Genomic DNA, 23,168 nt, shown 5'->3' on the forward strand with positions numbered 1-23,168 from the left:
TTTAGCTAGTGAAAGATTGAAAAGTTGCTTCCTTACAGTCCTGTGCCCTGCTTCTCAAGAAGAGACAATCATTCCGAGATGAACCCACTGCCTTTCATTACTACACAAGCTGTTAGGTGTAACAGCAATACTTACAAATTAAATAAGTAAATAATAAGGCTCCTCATAGTCACGTTACACAGACACTCTTGTGAAGCTCATGCAGTTACTTATTTTGCTGTCAGTAGGGCAGCATTTTTGAAGCCCCAACCTCTCCTTCTCTATGCAGTGTATTTTTTAATCCAATTCTGTTAAAAACAGGAAAAGTGTAACATGCCAGCAGTTTGATAATATAACCTTCTAGCTTCTTTTTTCTTGTGTGACTCATTGTTATATGGAAAACTGGAGTATGAGAGTAGAATAGAGTGTGGGGGGTGTGGTAGAAAATTCTCCCTGTCTGTGTGAATGCAGGGATCTCTGTGGCACTTGGGCAGAGTTGTGCAGACAGGTATATGCCTGAGGCATTTCTACTATAAAATACTGAAACTGAATAGCAAACACATCTGATGACAAACTGAGACTGACTTGATTTTCATTATGATTAAAAGGTCTTCCTGAAGCAATAAATATTTATCCAAATACAGCTTGTTCCCAGAAGATGTAGATCTGGATTTCTCCTGATTGACTTTGGTCACTTGACTGAAGTAGTTGAGTTAGGAGCACAGACCACTCAGATATGGAAAAGGGAGGGAGGTACAACCTATGGAAGTTCCTCCCTCTTCCCATCAGTTACCAGAACAGCAGAGCAGTCTTCTAATTAAGGTGTCCCAGTTAAGTGTCTAAAGAAAGGTGAGTTGAGCCCCAGTGCTTATAGTAGCAGATGTTACAGCGTGGCTTGTTCAGGGATAAATCCTCTTTTAACTAGTAGAAGTATGCTAGAAGAACAGTTTTCCAACTAGGACATATAAATGGAGTACTCTGAGCTGTAATAATAACCTAGATCCTTATTAAGTGCCTGTTTTGCATGCTTCATGGCAGCTTTGAGCAGCTGCATGAAAAAATTAGATGTTCTACTAGGGAACGTGCTATCTGGATTTAGCCTTGAGACTCCAAATACAATTTACCATGTATGTTTGTGATTAATAAGCTATGTGCATAGATAGCGACCTTCTAATTTACATATTAATAGAATTAGTTATCTTCAGATTATGTACAATCTATTGTGTTAGCTGTGCTTTCTCTTCTTTGGGGCTTATAAAGAATGTATGTGATTGTATGTGTGTGGAATGAGTTTCAAGAGTTTCAGAATTATGGCAGCAGCATGATTTTCACATCCTCATAGGTGACTGCGTAGGGCAGAGTGCTGCATTTATGTGTATAACTTCTCACTTCTGAGTCACTGAAGTTCATTCAAACCCTTACTCTTTTTCCCTGGGTGGGAGTACCTCTTAAACCTAGAGGTTTCCAGATGATTTGTGGGTGGGATAAAGGCTTTCTCCAAGGAGGGTGCTTCCCAGGATGACATTATAAGAATGTGTCTGATTTTTTTTTCTTGCCTCATGGCTTCATGTTGGTGAGTTTCTTTTCTTCCACCTGAGTTCAGTAAGATACTAAGGTTGACTCAATGGATTAGCTATTTGTCATTCCTCGTAATTCTGCATTAGGTTTATCCAGGAGCCTGGATCTTTCTTGAGTTAAGGGCAAAGACCTCTGCTTTCTACCTGAGATGTACCCACAAAGCCACTTTTCTTCCAGCCAAGGCAACACAGTGTCTCCATGCGTATTTTTGGCTTTCCAAGCTCAAGATATATACTTAAATCAAAAGGTGGTCTAACATACCATATACATTTGTGTATGCTAACCTTTGTGGTGTCCTTTTTTCTTTTTTAGCATGCCTCTAAAGGTAATTACAGCTTGCCTTCCCATCCTGTTCAACACAGAGGCATTTGGCTGTGCTGATCTGGCATTTGTGTTCTGAAGTAGAGCCTTCCAGGGCTAGCAACACAATGTCCTGGGTTAAGAGACCCTGACAAAAAAACATTAGTGTACTGATAAACAAATAGCTTAGTCTGGGTACAGCAAAGTGTTAAGTTTATCCTGTTAAATTTGTTACTTCATTAGCATTGAGTTTGACTATATTTCTATGGCTTAGATAAGTTCTTGTATTAATTCATCAAGGTGGTAAATTGAAAATAGTCATCATATTTGCATTGTACAATATTTGTACTTGTACAGTATTTGAATTGTAAATATTTGTAAATTGTTTTAATGTATTGTAAGAACTCCCAATTCTCCTACCTCCAAAAGGCATTTACGTGGATTATTATTTTACCTTGCTGATATACAAGAGGTGCCTTTCAGTAGTTTCATTTCAAAGTAAATCTCCTGAACTTGTTTGTGCAGACTGTGTTTCAAAATGAGTAGGAGTTCAGACAAAAACCTTAGGGTCTATTTTCTCAGAGCTAGGTAAAAGAAATTTCTAGCTTCAACAGCATTGCTGAAGCAGAGTGGAAATATGTGTGTGTGCAAATTCGTGCATGCTCCTCTGTTACTGATTTCAGAGGTGGCCCATCAGTGGCTGAGGGCTGCTTATTAGAACGTAAATTCACTTGGATAGAGAGTTTGCCTCAGATAAAATTGACCGACTCTGTGTTATAAAAGAGTTAGCATGCTTGGACATAGAAATCCAGTCTAGGAAACATTATAACCTATTCTACATGTGCTTCTATGCTGCTGAGACTTTTTCTTGGCCTGCAGCATTTAAAATGCATTGTGATGGGCTTCAGTCCAAATGAATGGCTGGATTCACGTATGGGGTCCACAGGCCTGTGAAGAGTTAGGAGTCTTCGTGCACTGTAGATGTCTAAACTCCTGTTGTTGAACTTGTTGGTACTGTCAATGCTGTCCACCTCTGAAGAAAACACCTAAGGCTTGATTCATTTGCACCTATGTGACTGCTCAGTGTAACCTGAGGTGCTCTAGCGTGCTTATGACCTGCAAGAAGCTGGTAGATCACTTGTACATCTTACGAGAGACCTGTGTGGCACCCACAAGTCAACCAGATTGCCCTAAGGCAGCTCAGATGGCTTTAGACATCTGCTTGGGGAGGACAGAGTGAGAACCCCAGTGGCTGGTCATTTTTGCCTGTGACTGACAGGCCTGTGACAGGATGTTACACACTGAACTCACAGCTCCGTAGGAAGGCATATTATGATACTGATCCATGGAAAACATGTATTTGTCTAATCTGGTAGGTTTGTTTTCAGTCAGCAAAATGAATTAGACTGACTCACCCTGAAGCTGCGTAACCACTATATTCAAATGAAAGCCTGGAGTGTCAGGGATCTGGAGAAGTAAGGAAAAGTGCAATTAATCCTTTCAGCAGCAACTAGTTTTTTGATTAAATTGTTTCTTGTTGAAAAGAGCATAATGTAGAATTATACTCTATGGTTTTGACAAAGCTGAACTCTGTAGTCCTAGAGATGAAAGGTGAAGCTTGACTAGGATTTGGGCTGCTTTTGCCATGGTGGAGAAGAGGAAGAACGAGGATGGACATCCGGAGGCATCTATGACAGCCTGTTTCCCTTTGTCTGCTGCTGCCAGGTAAGATGATAGGGGATGGAGAAAAACCAACTGAAAGAACAACCTGATGAAAGAGGTCACTGCTTTGAAGTTGACTGTTACATGTTTCTATCTTTACTTTCATAGAAACATAGAATCATAGAACCATAGAATGGTTTGGATTGGAAGTGACCTTTAAGGACTGTATAGTCCAACCCCCCTGCAATGAGCAGGGACATCTTCAACTTGAACAAACTTCAGCCAGGTTACTTAGAGCCTCATCCAACCTCACCTTGAATGTTCACAGAGATGGGGCATCTACCACCTCTCTGGGCAACCCATGTCAGTAAAAAAAATTTCCTTATATCTATTCTAAATCTATCGTCTTTTAGTTCAAAACAATTACCCCCTGTCCTGTCGCTACAGGTCCTACTAAAAAGTCTGTCCCCATCTTTCTTATAAGCCCCCTTTAGGCACTGGCAGCTGCTCTAAGGTCTCCCCGGAGCCTTCTCTTCTCCAGGCTTAACAACCCCAACTCACCCAGCCTGTCCTTACAGGAGAGGGGCTTCAGCCCTTCATTCATATTTTTGACCCTCCTCTGGACTCACTCCAACAGGTCCATGTCTTTCCTTTACTGAGGACCGCAGAGCTGAGCACGGCACTGCAGGTGGGGTCTCACCAGAGCAGACGGGCCGAACCACCTCCCTCAGCCTGCTGGCCAGGCTGCTTCTGGTACAGCACAGGGTATGGCTGGGCTTCTCCCACTTCTCTCTTTGATCGTTTACATTTCTTTTGTTCATTATCCAGGGATTTGATAGGGAAACCATACCACACAAGGCTCAAAATTTTAGTTCACTTGGCCACAGCCCCAGGAATCATCTTTTGCCTTCTAGAAGGCATTTTTCCTCCATCTCTGCTAGCCCAGTTGCCAGCTGCAGCTGTTTTACAGTTTATTATTAATCGGGAAAGTAGTTGGGGGTTCTTCCTTCATAAGAGGGATCTTCAGGACGACAGACAAAGGGCCCAAGTCCCCTTGGATTAGCAAAAGGAGATGAGTTCCCGGATACTTTGAAAGACAAAAATGGAGATTATTTCAACCTTTATCTTGCTTCAAGCGTTACAAGTACAGGGGAATGGCGAGACCGTGTCAGACTAGCCTTTCAGTATAGACAGTGGCTTCAGGAAGAAAAGAGCATTCCTCACTTCATATGGAGACATTTTCTGCCCTCAACTGGTTACTTATCTCATTCGCTCTGTCACCAGATTGCAGGGAAGGGATCTTAATACGGGTCTTAGGGCATGTCTGTATGCTTATGTATATGCTGCCGTACCCTTGTTCAGGCTGCTGGTGAGCGAATCAGTGTTTGGCTGCATTAGGACAGCATTATGCCCAGAAGCTTTACATGTGGTTTCTGGAAAAGATTTGAAATGCTGTTTAGCCCTCAGCCAGGACTACATTCCGTATCATTTGTCTGCTGCCACAGCGTGGGCTCCCTGCACCGGGAACTATTTCTTTACTGTCTTCCCTTCTGTCTGGTGTGCTCCAGGTGCCACCACAGTAGGAATATTACTCAGTGGGCAGCACATTATGAGTTTCACAGGGAGAATGTATCCCACTTACGGCCTAGTTTAAGATTAATGGAAGAAGGTAGCACCTCCTGCCCAACTGGGAGGAGAGAATCATCTGAAAGAAAGCAAAATCATAACTCATGTGAAACATTGACAAAACGGGCTATCAGAACCAGCCAGGAAGAGGTAATGGAGGAGAGAAAGGTCTATGACCTTGCTGACTGTGGGGCACAGAGAGCTCTGAGCTAGCACTGACCTGAGCAGGCAGTCCAGATGGTGCAAAGGTGCAGGTCAGTGCTGCACAGATTATAACCGGGTTGGCTCTGGAAGCTATTTTGCTTTTTTTATGTGGCATCATACCTGAGCCACCTGTATGTCTGGGACAGAGCTAACTTCCTTGGAAACAGCTTAGGTATTTTCACACTGCACTTCACAAGTCATAAAGGCAGAGGGTTGAAATGGCATTGGATTCATCTCCACTCCTAGTACAGATGATACATGTAGGTGTAATCAACAGCTGATTTCATTAAGCATTTCACAGAGGGCAGACAAGATTGTTGTTGTTTTTTGGGGTTTTTTTGTTTTGTTTGGTTTGGGTTTTTTTTTGGTAAGAGTACAAAAATAGTTCAGAATTTGGGATTTCACTGTAATGCTGAGATTTGTTTCAGGTAGATTTTGCTGAGTTTTGCTCTTGAATATCACTCTGATGTTAAAGAAAATCTTTAGACATTGCCTGTTCTTCCTGCCATATGGCAGTCTATAGGAAAAGGGAAAAAAGTGTTACGGTAAGTTAACTGCATAGTGGAGTTGTAATCACAGGAATCCTGTCACCTCCAGTGTTATGACCCTTGATTAATCTTTATAACACAAAGAAAATATGTACTAATGAGTTTGTTTATTAGCATTTATGTAATTTTATAGTTGCATTTAATTCTTAGAATGATAATTGCTATCTGTGATTAATCCCTCTCATGCTGAAAAGTTTTTACTGGCGGCTATGTCTTCAAGACTTTGTGTTGATTCACATGTAATTGAAGTTGACAAGAACTCCAGCAGCATAAAAGGGAACAAAGAGCCTAGTTTCAAGGTCTAATTTAGTTGTGGCTTCTGTATAGCTGATGCAGGACTGACTGGCTGTATTTTGATAGTAATATTAAATCTCACCACTCCCTGAATGAGGACTGAAGTAATTAGCAGGGCTTAGTGCCAGAAGGCAATGCAATTCACCATGGCTGAACCCAATTCAAGATTTACGGACCAAGGATTACAGTTATTTGCAGGTTTTTAGACTACTGATTTTTCTGCTTTGAAGGCATTCTGACAACCTGCCTATTTTCTTATAGATGTTCTGTTTAATATATACAGTTCCTACTTGCATTCTTAACTGAGACTTCTGCAGGCTTTTATATTGTGATGTGGGGAGGATCTCAGAAGTTCCAGTTATCTGTTCTTTGAAATGAATGCCCTGATTTTCAGTTTTCTTTTGTGATGGCAAGGGAAAGTGGAGGCAGCAACATAAGTTAATAGAAAGCCTTAATTTTTTCACTATTCCATAGCATAGTGTATACTGTGTAATTGTTATCAGCAATTTAAAAGTACTTCCCGTAGTTTCCAGAGCTAGTGGGAGTGAGGTATTCAATCTGGAGTTGGCAGAGCCCCTGGGTTAGACTGCAGGTTAAAAAGATTGAGTCTATATACTCTATGTGCATAAATTATATACACTAAAGTCTATACTAGAATCTATAGAGCCCTGACTCTGCTCCAGTGGAGGGGTGTCACTGCTCAGTTTAGTTTAGTGGCATACAGAATTCCTGCTCCTGGGGATCTCTGGGCCTTGTATGTGAACTGAATGAAGACATGAAATTTTGCAGTTTCCCACTAAAATATTTTTGCAAAGTATATAATTCTAGGAATAACAAGAAAACTTCATTCAAGCACCTTGTTTTGTCATTTGTAATATAATTATCTAGATTAATATAATAAGGAAGGCTTTGATATTTCTCCAAAGATCAAAAGAAATTGAAATGATGCCTTTACACTTTTGAAAAGCATACTGTTTGTTCATTTTTTTTTTGTGGAGAGCATGGAGGAAGTAAAGACATTTGCATAGAACATTTTTGTTTTGTTTAATCACCCAAAGCTTAAGGACTACATCCTTATCCTGAAAAGAATAAAGCTGAAAAGCTTTGCTTAAATGGCTCTGTGGTGTAGATGCTCGTTAACAGAAGGAAGGTAAAGGCAGCATTTTACCTGTTTGTGATGTTAATTTGTAGCCGCTAATGATTTTACTCCCACATAGTTACATAGGTAACTACTCAAACATACAACTAAAAATGAACAAACAGTATGATGTGTATGTGCACCTTTCAGGGATATGAAAGGCATTTCCATCACCCATGGATTTGGGATTGCTTGTGTGATAATCTCTCCACCAGTTAGATGCGCATGTGCAGTACGGGGCAATTTTCAGATGCAAGACAGCAGCAGATTGAGGCTTTGCTCTATTCCATGTGAAATATTCCTTTGGCTCATCTTTGGGAGCATGACTTGGTGTCTGGTTAGTTGCTTAGTCTGATACCTAAATCGTGAAAGATGCTTCAGGTCAGGGCATCCTTATATGTAAAGTGCCAAAGCTTTTATTTATTTAGCATGAGATAATGCTAATAGCATTTAGCTCAGAACAAGCGGGGAGCGGGAAAGCCTGTAGGGAATTTCTACGGTTCTGTGTTGCTCTGCAGAGGAACCTCCCTGCCTTCCCACTTTAAAGAGATGAAGTGCACATCCCATTATTTATTTGGCCAGCTAGGATTTTTGGTGTGAAACAGCTCAGTGGGAGGCTGTGGTTTGGATTAACTCACACGTAGAGGGTAGAGGGGTATCCTCATAAGAACTTGTTGGGACTATAGCAATTTTGAAAAGTCTCTTTGAAATGCAATACACCTGTTAGAAAAAAAAAAAATAATTTGCAAGTCCAAGATGAGATTTCCAGTCCAAGGCGAAGAGAAAAGCATATGCCATTAAGGTAGAAATTTCTCTGTAGCTGGTCCAAGTCAAGCAGAGCAGGCTGTAAACATGGGTTTGAAGCCAGGATACTCAGAACGAGTAGCCTATGCACCAGCTATTTCGGGGATCTTTCTTCTTTCTATTTCTCTTTCTTTTAATAAAAATTTCAGTTTTGCAAAATTTATACAACTAGAGGACAAGCCCTGCCTTCCCTGCTACCACCACCTGAAGGCTTTTCATCTTCCCTTTCACCCAGCTCAAAGCTGCCTGCTGAATATCTGTCACTGTAAATCTTGGTCCTAACAGTTTGTTTGTTTGTTTTTTTTTTCTAAAGGCTGTTAAGTAATTACAGTGAGTTTATACCCGATTATGGTGCTAACGACCCAGAATCACCTGACCTGACTTTTGCCTTCAATGGTAGGAGCACACGGTCCACAATTACGACTCCCTCAAAAGCTGCTGCAGAGGGAAAACTGCTTCCAAAGGCTGATTAAAACTATCCCAAACCAGTTACTACTGAGGAAGCCCGCCTTCATACTGCCTATAGAGACAGCCTAGGACTCTAGCTTAATTTAGAGTCCTAACTTTTAGACATAGAACTCTAGATGAGGTTTCTCCCAAACCAGGGTTTCCCAAGAGAGGAAAAACTCTTTAAACTGGCAGAGAAGGGCATTGCAGGACACATAAGTAGCAGATTATTCTAAATTCAGACTGGAGATCAAGCTAGCTGATTTAATACTCCTGAGTAGTTGGGATGTATACTAAGCATAGTAATCTATTAAATAGCCGTATTACACAAGCACAAGAAGGAGTTTGGGAATTGGTTTATAGATGCTTAATGGGCAAAATGTTGAAATTAACATAAGGAGTTAATAAGGTCTTGTAGAGGATCTGCCAACTAACATTTCCAACATAGTTAAACATACAGAGCACTGCAGTGTTTAAACCTTAGTGCCAGGGTTTGTGAGCTTTATGACAGACGCAGCCCTCCTCCTCAGCTGTCCCCTTCCCTGAGGCTAGGAGAAGTGAAGTTGAAGAAAACCGTGGATGTATATCCTGCTTTTTCTACAGAAAATTACTTTTTAAATATTTTTAAATTATTTTGCCCTCATCTGTCATGTCCAGCCCATGGCTTGCAAAGAATTCAAAATAATGCAAATAACCAGTACAAGGGGGACCTGCAAGGAAGCCGGAGAGGGACTTTTTGCAAGGGCCTGCGGTGACAGGACAAGGGGGAATGGCTTTAAACTGAAAGAGGGGAGATTAAGATTAGATATTAGGAAGGAATTCTTTACTGTGGGGGTGGCGAGGCGCTGGCCCAGGCTGCCCAGAGCAGCTGTGGGTGCCCCATCCCTGGCAGGGCTCAAGGCCAGGCTGGACGGGGCTGGGAGCAGCCTGGGCTGGTGGAAGGTCCCTGCCCATGGCAGGGGGGTGTGGGACTGGATGATCTTTAAAGTTCTTTTCCAACCCCAACCTTTCTGTGATTCTATGATAATTTTTTAAAAACAAAATAAATTGTAGAAAAGTAATTTGTGGAGAAACCTTGGATAATCTATTTTATCTAATGAACAAATCGTGTGTTTGAAAAACAGTTTTCCATTTAAAAAAATGTGTGTTGAACTAAGCTTTTTAAAAAAATCTCTAAATATTGTCTTGATTCTTTCTGTTAATGATAAAACAGGTGACGTAAATATCTCAGACGATTCTAGCTGTGTTGGCCCACTGCTAGCTTTTAAGGACATTCTTGGCTAACAATATGAATCAGCTATGTATTTCTTCTGTACTCTAACATTAAGAGAACAAAAGTTCCTTAGTTCTCTGTAATTCTTTCCTGCGGGTTTATATCTGTATCTAGCATTTCAGCATTTAGCCTGAATGTGCTTTTGTACCTCTGTGTGTAAAAGAAGATGAGCAAATTATACACTGTGTCTTAACTCTGCTTTCCATGTTTCCCTGGCTCTAGCATCCTTACAACCCCGTGTATAAGAAGCGTCATCTTGCATTTGTGTTGAAGTAATTAGTGCACTGAACTATGAAAGGCTGGGAGCTTATTTAAAATTAATTCTATCAAAATAGCATCTTGCTGCAGTGAGGAGGCAGATTGTTGTATCTTGAAATGTATTTAGCTGAAGTGAAAGAAAAATAATGTTTCTAGCTGCATTCCTTTACCTACAAACAAAATGCTGTATTCTTCATGAATGCAGACTGTTTTTTTAAACAGCACAACAGGCTTTAAGATTTTATGCATCTTGTCTTAGAGACTCTGGGTTGCATTCTGAACACTTTGAAATCAGTGCTAGAATTCCCATTGTGCAGTATGCTTTAAAAGAGTAATAAATAGTCATGGTCATGGAGGATAAAAACGTATCTATCAATAAGCCGTCCCAAGAATTAATGGGATTTTAATGGGATTGACCTGATATACCAACTTTATACTGTCCTCTTCATGGGAAGTATGGTTTATTTTACAATTGGAAATATGTGTATGTGGGATCTGGTGATCAAATGAACTCAGCACCTGCAACTGGAGCCTGTAAAAACAGCTTCAGCTTCTCTAATGTGGCTTTCTACTCAGCCATGTATTGTACAGTGAGAGCTGCTGGGTGCTGCAGGCTTTTGAAAACATGGTCTTAATTGCAGGAGGGTTTGGAAGAAGATCTGTTTGTAGAAATGAAATACAAGAGAATGAGTAATCTCCATTGAAGTCTATGAGAATTGCTCCTCCACAGTATTGACAACTGGGGGAACCACCTGAAAAGTTTTACAGCAGAAGCAAAATATGCCTGATGTCTCAATGTTTTTACAGGCAAGGGGGAAATAGTCCTTATTTTTCTACTTTATCTGTAGGCAAAGCTAGCAGGTGTATATCAAAGGTGATCTGTCTTTTTATTATGTTTTTCCTTGTGCCTGGTTTTCGACAACTCACATCTCCTAAATGGATATGTGCTATCCATCACAGTCTTACAGAGCTGGGTGAGCAGTTCCATTATTCATCGGCCTTAATTTTGTATAGTACTATGGAAATGAGTACAGTTTTGTTTTTTAACCTGCCCAGTCTCTTAAACAAAATGGGAGCCGGGAATGAGAAGAGAGAGAATGTGGGTTTACTTCTTGCTCTAGAAATGTATGCTCCCTGGATGCAGTACCAACAATCTGATCTTGCCAGATATTCACTCCCTTTCAGTGTAAGTGCCTCAGTTCCTCAAGACTTGAGCAAGCTCTGAAGGCATAAAGCAGCTCGCAATATCAAGCCTAGAGCATCTAGCAGCACGTATTTATTTATTTGTCCATTTGTTCCATTTCTCAACATTAATTTATAAGCCTGGGGACTTCTTGCGTAAGGGAGAATTCACAAAATAAATATAGGGCTAGATGTTGATTCTTTCCCTCTTTTAGACATCTGACTCTGCAAACCTCTCTTTCTGGCTTGTGTCAGACGCTTTTGGGAGAGCTAAGCATTTCTGCAAAGCTCTGTGCTCTTTCTCTACCTGCTGCTGCCATTTTCTGACCTGAAGTTCGTATGATCTCTCAGAGCAAGGAGCAGTTCTCAGCAATATCATTTTGAAGATGCCAAATGGGCTCATCAGAAAGGGGGCCAGTGAGCACAGCAGCATGGGTGGTAGTGTGAGTCCGTTTTCAGGGACTAAGAACCAAATATGTAACAGGGAGCAAACCAAGCTGTTGGGCTGGTGCACTTGGTACAGATCACACCTTGGGATCATCTTTACTATAAGGTTACTCTTTGCTTGGAACTTTTGAAATTTTGGCTTGTAAGCACAAGTATAAGCTTGAATAACGTAGTAAGAAGAGTCTGATGTCGTTCTGCCCTTGCTCCTGCACCAAGTTCCTGACTGCAAATTTCTGCCATGCAGCAGATTTTCTCTTTACTGAAGTGTTTTAAGCCATACTAGGACTTAGCGCTGCTTTAAACGAGTGCTTGCTTCGAAGTTAACTGTTACAATCATTCATTTACTGCAAATAATTTAAGACTATATTAAGGTAATAAAAGGAGCATTTTGCCCAGAGGCTTTTGTTCTCACTGAGTTTTCCATCTGCAGATGCAGCAAGACTTCCTTTGAACTATGGCTCTGAAAAGTCGGTCAGACCCATCCTTAATGGTGATTTGTGATTCTCCGTAACTTCAGTTACTGACAAGAGGGATTAGGATTTCTTGTTACATTCATAGCCACTCGCTTCATAAATATTTTATTGCATAGCTATACATTTTTCATATACATTACTTTAGTTGCATTACAGTTTAGTAATTTACTGTATTATGTGTTTAAGAAATTCATTTACATTCTTCGAAGTCTCTGGCTTTTCAATCATATTATCTTTGCATTTCCTTAGATTTGCCTTCAGGCTGGCAGAACAACACAATGCTCTTATTTGACCTCCAGTCTTTAAAATAATCACCATCGCTTTATAGTATTGGCTTCCTTTTTTTCAATGATTTTGAAAATGCTGTTAGCGACATACAATAACATTAGTGGGTTTCATGCTTCCATTTCTAAAAGAGATTAAATCTTTTTGAGCAACAGATTATGGCTGTTCATGTTCTCCAAATCCATGAGATGGTAGAGTTCCTGGAGAGTGAATATAACATCAACTGCTTTAGACCTTGCCAATAAACCTAATTTTGACTAAATTACCTATGCCATTCCATATCTCTCTGGCAGGCTTACAGTTGCATGTACCAAGATGGAAGTTATTTCTCTTAGAAGTCAGGCCCTTGACAGAGCACGCAGAACCTACCGCTTGTTTGTAGTAGCTAATATTAAACAGCCTTAACAATTATTTTGTTCATATTTTGTGAATAGTAGCAGTTTGTGCCAAAAGCAGAGTGAACTGGCTCCTACAGTAAGCTACACTACTGCTCTCCCAGTGCCAGATAGTTGATGGCATCTCCTGATTTATTTTTTTTAAACATTGTCCTTTGTATAAATAAAACTCACAAAGCCAGATTCAGGCACAACCCCTCCTAGGTTGCATTCCAGCTTGACAACTAGATTCAGAGTGTAATTATTCAGAATATTTCATGTTAGATCTTTTCTTGAGTAAAATTTTTCCAGCATAACTTTATTTAGTAACAATAAGAAATAGTTAACCTTTTAATATTTATGCAGTGTTACAATAATTTTTACGAGTAGCTGCATTGTTGAATTTTCCTGATATTCATGCAGTAAACTCCTAGAAATTACCGTTTCTTAATGTTAAGATCAAAACCGTTTCATTTGGGAAGAAAAGGCCAATTGCATTAGAAAATCTAGCTATCATCCAAGGGAAACAACACACTTGTAATTTTAAATTCATTTTGATCTGCCTTCTATTGAGACCAACCCTATGCTCAAATCACTGACAACTGGTCTAAATCAGGGTGGCTGCCAAATTTTCACCGGGCCATGAGTCACAGGACACACACTGCTTAGTCTAGTAGGAAGAAGGAAGGCCGGAGGGAAAGAATATGGTAGGACCCAGTGGGTCCTGTCATTCCATTGCCCGCAGGAGCTGGGTTAGGTGTGCGGTGATTTCCAGGGGGATGCCAGTGCCTGTGGCAGATGCTGCCTTGCTTCCTTCTGCTGCTGGGGCATGTTCTGCCTACACGGCCCTTCCCCATCACAGCCAGCGTGGTGGGACTGGTGACCAGTCAGCTGCTTGTGAGCTGCCACAGTGCAGCTACCCAGTGTTTGTAGGGTGGACCTTGCTGTTGACACCTTGCAGAGGTCTATTTTTCTGAGATTTTACAAAGCAGTTAACCTTGATCTGTTCGCAGCCTTAGAGGGAATTCCCATTACATCTTGGGTCACGAACCGGCAGCGGTATTGATAGCAGTCCTTATGGGCAGGATTAAAGGCCAATGTGTGCCACTCTGTTCCTTTTCTCTACCTTCACCCAAACCATAGATGAAATTCTAGGTTAAGGAGGGCATTGCTTTGCCTCCACTCAGAAACAGTGAATACAGAGAATCACACTTTTCCAGCCCAAAATAAACCATCTTTCAGCCAGCCCAGCCCTCTTGTGAAGAAGCAGGGAAGACAGAGCTGGGGAAACACACAGCAGCGATTAAGGGTGTCATCCGTGTCTGTAAAGTAGGTTGGCTGTAATCAGGGGAAGGCAGCACCCTCTGCTCAATCTGCTGCCAGAAACTATCAAAAATGTTTAAGTGGCTCCGAAGCAGCCGATGCACTCAGACCTGCTAATCCTGGAAGGTGTCATTTCCCAGGCCCCTAAACCAGCTTGAGCCGGGTTGAAATGCACTGCTGCTGGGTGGCCATCGCACCACAGGGCTCCCCCCGTCAGCCCCGTCGCACCAGCCCTTGGCCCGGTTGGTGCAGCTGCACAGGGAGTCAGCCTTGCAAACCAATTTGGGTGGAAGCTTTTCTTTTTATTTTTACTTTGTTATTTCCAGCCAGATCAGTGCCCAGCCCAGCCTGCTGCTGAGGCACATGGACACTTGCAAGAGCGCGGCAGGGTACGGGGGTGGACCAGGCTGTTTAATCTGGTGTTGCTGAATGTGAACCGTGTTCTGAGCGAACCTGGCCCATTAGCTAGAAAATACGCAGGAGTCTGGCAGATCCTCTTGGGATCAGAGAGAACACTTGGGTTTCTAAAAGCCAAAATCTCCCCTGAATATGCCAAGCTGTCCCACCCTTATGCATTATTTAAAAAAACCTTTGCACTGCTTTGTAACATTCGTTTCTGTTTTATCCTTTCTCTGAGCTTCACACATATTTTTGAAATATCAGGCAATCTGGTTTCCATTCACGGTTTGAACTTTAGTGTTGAGAAGTGATTTTCAATAATCACCCGACATCAATAGATAACAGTATGGTACAGCTAGAGCAGATCACATCTTTGGCCTTCTCTTTCTGTGATTTTTTAAATAATTGGCATTTCTAGAACAGTATCCTAATCTGCCAAATGTTTCATTTCTTTAACAAAAAGCCTCCTAGAGATAATGTCCAGCTTCCCGAATAAACTCACCTATAAATACAGTACAGCTGGAGAAAAGTTACTTCAAAAAAAATCAGCTGAAGGTTAAAGCTGTTCGTTTTATCATGGAAAACATTTTTCACAATAGTCAAACTATATCTGAGGTGTCCGTATTCATGGTACCTGGTAATGTATTGGCTATGTTCTGCAGCTGTAAAGCTGAGGCAGATGAAAAGTAACTCAGCTGAAATGCAACCGGCCCAGAAATTTTTTTCAACCAGCCGTGATATTTGTTAGCTTGAGTCTTCATTAAGTGTAGACTCGAGCCTGCCTCTGGGGATCAATATAGCAAGCTCTGTGGAGAGGGAGCACCTAACATTTAAACTGGTGAGCACAGAATCGCAGGTGAAGGTCGCTTGACTCACTGAAGTCTTCCCCACACCATCCCACAGGGCTGGTTCTGCTGTCAGTCTCACAGACAAATCTGATTTTAAATATTGCTTTTCTTCCACTGTTTTTTAATGCATTTTACCAGTGTTGTGGTGGTAGTTTTTCTGAACAGGAGTCAGCATTAATAAATGATATTTACGAGCATCTTTTAACACCAGATGTAAGATATGCCACACATACCATATACACATGCTGCGTACATGCATATAATGCATACACATATGAGTAACACTTAATAATAATGTTATAAACACTGCAGAATGGATTAAGGTACAGAGATTTCTGAGCTTACAACTGCAAACCAGCCATGCAGCGAAGAGAGATTTAGCTCCCAGACCTGAGTAGCTGAGTGAGGTATAGCTTGGCTGAAGAGTTCATTAGAGGATGCAGCACGGCACCAGCACAGTGATGTTCTGGAGATCTCTGCACTGACATAATGATATTACTTCTCGTTCTGAATTACCTCAATGCCTGCTAACTCAGCATGTTTGTCCTACTGTTTGTTACAGACCTGCTCTCCCCATTCTCGGAATTGTATTTGTGTAGTTTCAACTAGAGGAAAGATATTTTTTTAAAAAAAGTAGCTATGACTGTTGCTGATAGTGCAGCACTTAACGTAATGCCTTCCTTGGCTGGGAATCTCAAGTGAGCAGAATCCCAGAGCGGAGGGAGGCAGTGGGGAAGGTGAAGAAAGCCTTCAGCTCTTTTGCAAACCACAGAAGCAAAGGACAAAAAGAAAAGCAAAACTTACTCGGGAAAAGGCAAACCAACAAAAAGAAGCACTGCGTTACCATTCTGTAATAGCAATGGCAAATTATTCTCCTTTCCCTCTCCTCAAAAAGTCTGGAAATAAAACATGATGCAGAGAGGAATCCAGTAGGACTGAGGGAAGAGTTGGAAATTCCTAGTTTAGTGCATTGGGAGTCATGTGCATGATTATCCTGTGGGCTCCTCCTGGCATATAGGGGCACCTACGGCTCTCTCAGGTGAGCTTCTCACCCACTGAAGCTTCTGTGGCTCCCTGCAGCAACCCAGCCAAGCAGAAAAGTTCATCCACAAGACTTCTATAGGTCACCTGGTGGTGGGACTGCTGTTTCCAAATGGCCTTAGTGCTAGTGAAGAGAAATAAATGTAGGAAGGTTCTGCCTGGAAGAATGAAAGGGAATGGCCCATTTGTAGGACCTTCTCCTCATCCATTTGCCAGAAAGATGGCTTTTTGGGAGTAGGCATACCCGAAAAAGATAGGACATTGACCACAAGTAGGAAACAGAGAGATATTTAGATGAACTCCAAGGATGCATAAAAGTAGCAAACCAGACCAAAAGTATGTATGTTTCTAAAGAAGATCTAAAAATGGAAGGGAAAACTGGGTGTTGGAAGAGAGCCCTAACAGGCATAGTACAAACCTTGGTGCAAAAAGTATAAAAAAGACATAAAATCATGTCAGATAAATAAGACTTATTAACAAGTAACGTAAGAATCATCTGGTTAGGACTGAAATGGATAAATTTCCGTGGCTAAACAGAAAAGTATAGTATTGCTATAGTACCACCACTCGCCTGCTTCTCCTATTCTCCCACCTCAGGCATCTGCTGCGGGGCTGGTGCCCCATGAGTCTGCAGGATCGGAGCTGGAGGCACCTTCAGTTTAAGGCGGCACAGCTCTCTTCCGGTTATGACTTTGTGGGACTCCACAAATGACTAATGAGAAAAAATATAGATCATGGACTATATTCCAAAAGGAGCTATGTATCACAGGTTCTTCATAAAATGCACTCAGGCTGCAGGAGTACAGAACCTATAAATTATGAATGAATAGATTGCAGTTCCATTATTTACAGTAAAAAATGTGCTCTGTAAGTATGCATAAAATAGCAATGAATAAAGGAAGCTAGGGGGAAGGCAATCCCCAGGCTGAGAAAAATAGAAAGGAGCTAGTGATAGGGAAGGGCCTTCCCTGGGTATTTTTAACAAGAGACTGGACATCTTATTTTGTTGTGCCCTGAGGAGCATGACCTAGTCACTTCTGTGAGACAGGGTAGGTCATCCAGTAGGCATTTTCCACTTCAGATCCTCACAATTCTGTTAAACCAGGAGAGAAATGGTTACCTTTAGGGGTATGATGGTGGATGAAATGCCTCCTGTGATGTGTGCTCCTCCCTGATAAGACTCTTGGCATGCTGTTTCCCAAGGGAGTTCACAATAGACACTTTTAAACAGATTAGGTATGGAAAGCATAGAATCGTTTAGGTTGGAAATGACCTTTAAGAACATTGAGTCCAACCATTAACCCAGCACTGCCGAGTCCACCACTAAACATACAAGAAGTGTGGACAATTGCTTTCTGGAATAAGGTTGCAGGTAAACATTTATGTCAGTATTAGCTAGAGATTACCCACAGGCAACACAGCAGAAATAAGCCTTCAGGGAGATCTTCATCAAAGAGACGGCACAAATCTGGTGACTATAAATTTGTGGCCAAAATAGTCAGTGAGGAAACCGAAAGGTCTTCATATGCTCTGCTGACAAACTGGCTGGTCAAGATTGGCATGGGAAGAAAAGCAGAGGCAGGTGGAGGGTGATAAATAAGAACAGAACTCCACAGGGCTTTGAGAGAGGCTTGCATGTAATGAGTTAAGGGAGAAACTCAAGGGAATGAGCAACGTAATTAAAGCAATAAGCAAAAAATGTGGTGCTAGCAGATGCATTTTTCAGACCTGGAGGATAAAATGGGAGGTCAGAGAAGGGGATGCTGCAGCAGTCAGGAGCTCGCACCGAAATGTAACTCTAAAAATGGGTAAAGACAGTGAATTTCAGTAAGTCTAGGAAGTCAGGCAAAATGACTCGAAAGAAAAATTAGTTACAAGTTCTCTTTAAAATGATGGAATAATATGTCCCAACATTTTTCCTTGAAAAATATTTTTGTCTTGATCCACATATTGAATCATTGTTCTGAAAATTATTTAGAGTCTGCAATTTTGCTTACCATAATCACACCCACCTATTGAGATCAGGTAGGTTTAAGTGGACTTGGAAGAAGAAATCCACTTAATGATGTTTACAGAGACTAAGGAAGATCTAGGAGTATTCAGGGATAATTTCAGTAAATATGGAGATCAAATGGGCTTTGGTTAAATAATCTGAGCTGAAACTCTGTATTGCTGTTGTATTCCTAAAATGTGGAAGGATACAACTATTTGTTTTCCCATAAGAACTGTAAACCTCATTTCCTAATATTCAGCTTTAAAATTATAACAAAAAAATTTGACTTCTAATGTGCCAGCATAGCTTTTCCTTATGATTTTCCAAATTCTATTAGTTCTGCTCTATGGCAAGAGTAAGAGAAAAGCTGGTAAGCTGATGTCATAATATGCTGTCTCTGCCAGATTGTCATAGTTGTACTGCAGTAAAAGAAAATCAGTCGTTGATTTGTGAGGTTACCAGTCTTTTCAATTTGCACTGATAACAAAAGAAAAAATAATGAAAGGAATAAAAAAATCAAAACAGTAAAAACCCTAGACTGGCTTTAAAATTGCACAGTGAATTCCATATAGAGATGAAAACATATGTTAATTCAGCAAACAACATCACTGCAAGGGTTTAGTTACTAACTTTTTTCTTATGTTTTCCTTAGCCTTGTTTTATCTGATACCATTATACTTTAGGCATTTCTATAACTATAGAACTAGTTTTATGTTTAGTTGTAGCTCCTGCTTTATTAGCCGAAAAGAAAATGCTGCATATAGTTTAGACCAAGGAGGCTGAAGAAAAAAATGCATTTATTATAAATAATGTAACAGGAATAATAGTTTCTCTCACTTTCAAAGGCCCATCTTGTTTTCTTTCCAACAGTACAAATTTTTTTATTTATTTACAATTTAAATGAAGAGTGTTTCATAATTTCTAACCAGTAGCTACTCCATTTTGCTACATATTGTATCCAAGGAGGAAAGATTAGTATCTGGACAGAGAAGGCAGATCAGAGGTTCAAAAAACTTTTAGTGGTGATGTAGAACAATTAGTAGGATTAGAATAAAGAAGTTATGGTAAACTCTGACAAAATCCTTTTCTTTTAATAATTTTTTTTTAGATGAGTTATAGAAGGGACAACGTAGGTGGGAAGGGAACTGCAGGAGCAGTGAATTAATGGGAGCAGAGAAAGGAGCAAATGCAAGGCATATCTGTTGCTAGTCACCTGGAGGACTTTTCCAAATTATATACTGCAGGACTTGCCTGAATTATAACTAAGCTAATAATTCATACCTGGTAACCGAGACACAAGAAGAGATTCTCTGAGTTTTCCTAGCACAGTGAAATTTTCCCACTTACTTCCTAATCTAGGAAGGGTTTGCTCTGTTCTTACTGGTATGAAATAGTAGAAGAGGGTTGCTGCTACTAGATCAAGAGAAAGGGGAACAATTCACTTGTACAAAACATTTCCACTGCTTCCTCGGTATCCTTCTGCAGACTGTTATGTAACCATTGACTTTTATTTAGAATAAATTGAATGAAAAATATCACTTAACATGTTATCTGCTTCCTCTGGTTCTATGAATTCATCCCTTCTTGCAGTTCCCACCTACATTTTCCCTGTATTCAGAAAACCCATTACATATAGTTGTTCAGTCTCTAAACAAAGACATAAGGAAATTTGTCCAATTTGGAAGGGTTATGCTCTTGGAAATCAAGAAAATCAAGGTCAGTTCTACTTAAAAGCACCTTTTAGGAGAGCATTAACTAATGTTTATCCAATACTTTTATCCAGCATAATTTTAAAGCTACGCTCATTTTGGTTATAGAGCTAGGCAGGGATGAGATAGCCTGTCACTTACTACCTTCTTTCCACTTTTCTTCTTCTACAAAGAAAAGAGTAAAATTAGGGTAGATATTGTTGCTTCACTTATATTTGTTGATCTTTTTCTCAGGTAATAAGAAGAGAGGATTGAAGGGTTTATTTCCTTCTTTATGGAAGAAGCTTAAACAAACATAATAGTAAGGTAAAATAGAAAAGACTTTTTTCAATCTTTTTGTATTTACATAGTTTAATAGGTGCTTAGATATCAGAGATTATAAATGTGTGGATAGGTAGATCTTCATTATGAAATAAGTATTTTTACAGTACATTTCCTGTTAAGGGCTGACCTTTTAAATTAAATGCTCAGAAAGCTTACACTAGTGATTAGCCTTTTTTGTAACATTTACAGCCCAGAAGGTTTTGTAGGGAATGGAAATACAGGTGAGCAATGGACCTTTTCCCCATTATTATTTGGAAACAATTTATTTTTTTTTAAAGCACGAAGCAACATTTTCAATGGCTAGGATCTTCTAGTTAACTCCTTACAATCAAGCTGTCTTTTTTATCTGGCTTTTAATGAATTGTCAGGAAAGACTTTAAGTAGGTTTTTGGAAGTCCAGAAGTTCGCCCTGTGGTTTACAGGAATAACAGGCCTTCTTTATTTCATCAGCTCTTCTTTTTCATCATCCGTCCCCTGGCAAACTACAAAAGATGCACTGAAAACTGCTCACGGTGCAGGGAACCACCATAACACCTCCCACGCTGACTTTAGGTTATGTCACTTCCATTATTGAACATCGGTTCTCTTTTTTGTGTTCTTGGTATCATACCAAGAACCGAAGGTAGATAATGCCCAAAGCAATATTTCTGCAAAATGTTCTGTATTTTGAGCTCTCTGTTTTGGATTGTTAGTAGCTCCCCCCAGTGTGGTTGATAAATGTGGAGGTCATCATAAGAGGTCTGAGCTAAAAGCAAACCTTTTCAGTCCCTTCCTAGGAATATCATCTCTACTTGGATACAGTAAAAGTGCTTTCAGTTTGCAGCTGCAGCCGTGGGTATAATTAGCCATCATGTGCTATGGACTAGAAAGCTAGTACGTTGCATCCAAGAGCTCTAATTATTTGCTAATATCTTCTCTACTTTATTACTACTGTAGAAAGTTAATTCTTCCAGATGCTCCTGGGCAAATGTGCACACAGAGTAAACAATAAATTTAACTATAGCCTTGGCCTGGTCAATACTTTTAAAATTTATGGTACTCACCTAATAATCTAAGAAGATTGTAGTACCTTGGGAAAATGACTGATATTCCAATGTATAAAGTAATTAGAAAAATTTATTTTCCATTACTTGCCAAAAGAGCCAGAAAGTTGAATTTCTTTGTTGCTTACAATAAAATTACTGTTATCTTTAAACTTTTAAAACATCCTTGTTGTGTAACCAAACTATCTTCTGAAGACAGGCTAGTCAAAATAACACAGAACAAAAGAATAATAAATCAGAATTACACAAATAACCAGAAGAACTCATTTCTTGAACCTGGGAATCAGGTAGGCCAGCTGTCCTAGATGGAGGTGGATGTGGAACATGAAAGAGTGTTATGGTTGAACAGCTGAGGAATAAAATAGAAGAGACAGAGAATGCATACCTTGATAAATAAACAATTTAATTTGAGCCAGCAGGGATAGAAAGCTTCTCATCTGGGCAGAATGTCTTCTAATAAGAGAAATAAAGATTTAGGTAAGGGATAAAATACGAGGAAAGGACATACATATGATAGTAAAGAACAGCTGAGAGATATTTTAAAACTTCTATAGTTGGAGAGGAGGAAGGAAAACATATCTTACTTTTAGTCTAAATCTAGTACCTTGTGCTCATGATGTTTTTTTTTTTTTCTTACTCTCCTAAAGCTGTGTTAATGTTAGAAAGCATAGTAACTTTGTGGGGCTAGTTCTTTTGAAATTAGAATGCCACAAAAGTATGTAACAACTTTTTTCTGAATGTCATGGCAACACTTGAAGGTTGTATCCTGGGTTCCCAGATCATAGGTTAAAGTAACATTATTGTGTCTATCAGTAAAAGGCTGGTCAGAGAAGACTCTATTTTAAATTTGAATCAAAATGAGTACAGAAAGTGGTATTATAGATTATTTTAGAAAGAACGGATGGGCTTACTTTATCCATGTTAGTGCTGAATTTATTGAAGGAGGACTAGTCTCCTCCTGGTGGCTCTTTTACATGGGGCTGTTGGACAAGTCACCTTTCAGAAGGTCTATCTGGGGCATTCGGAGCTCAGGACGCAGGTCAGCTGAGAATGAAGCTGTTTCCAACTTTCTGAGCCCAGCCTGCACTTCACACAGTGTTAAAACTATCAAATTGGTTCATCTTGTCTTCATTCCTCCAAGCACAACTGCCAGCACAACTGCACTGACGTGACCTTGTCTATACCTCCAGTGTCGAGTTTGAGGACCCCCTTTTGCCAGTTGTTTTGGCTACTGGAATCTTTGCTAAGTACATTAGACACAGTAGTTTTTTGAAGACACGCTTTCTGAGACCTTTATTATCTTCTCAATTTTATCTTTTACCCATCAGTGTAATTTTCTATATCGAGGAACCTAGAGATGAATAGCTGCTGTGATGATAGGGTTTGTAGAAGCGTGTAGCTAACTAGTTGACTATATTTTTTACTATTCCTCTGTCGTTTTTTATTTATGAGAGAGTACTTTTCAGAATTGCTTCAAGTTTGGTTTCAAAGTATGAAAGAATTTCAAGTGGATGTCTAGCTGGTATCAAAACCCTCACAATAAATCAGAATATTTTCTTCAGTCTCTGAAAGTTCATAGAGTCCACATGATTTATTTATCTGGAACTGCAAGGTTG

At 40.1% G+C, this 23,168-nt stretch overlaps 1 protein-coding gene and 1 long non-coding RNA gene across 11 annotated transcripts in view; one reads left to right on the forward strand and one right to left on the reverse strand.

Annotated features, from left to right (window-relative positions):
- Positions 1 to 23,168, forward strand: part of DLG2 (discs large MAGUK scaffold protein 2) — a 1,049,324-nt gene that overhangs the window by 209,801 nt on the left and 816,355 nt on the right. The window lies entirely within an intron of this gene.
- LOC119143267 lies at positions 3,902 to 21,130 on the reverse strand. The gene is made up of 3 exons (XR_005102647.1): positions 21,120 to 21,130; positions 14,346 to 14,348; positions 3,902 to 4,007 (listed from the first exon to the last, which is right to left on the reverse strand). It is a non-coding gene; the product is annotated as an uncharacterized LOC119143267 (long non-coding RNA).

Source organism: Falco rusticolus, chromosome 2, assembly GCF_015220075.1.
Source record: "Falco rusticolus isolate bFalRus1 chromosome 2, bFalRus1.pri, whole genome shotgun sequence".
Classification (NCBI taxonomy): Eukaryota; Metazoa; Chordata; class Aves; order Falconiformes; family Falconidae; genus Falco; species Falco rusticolus.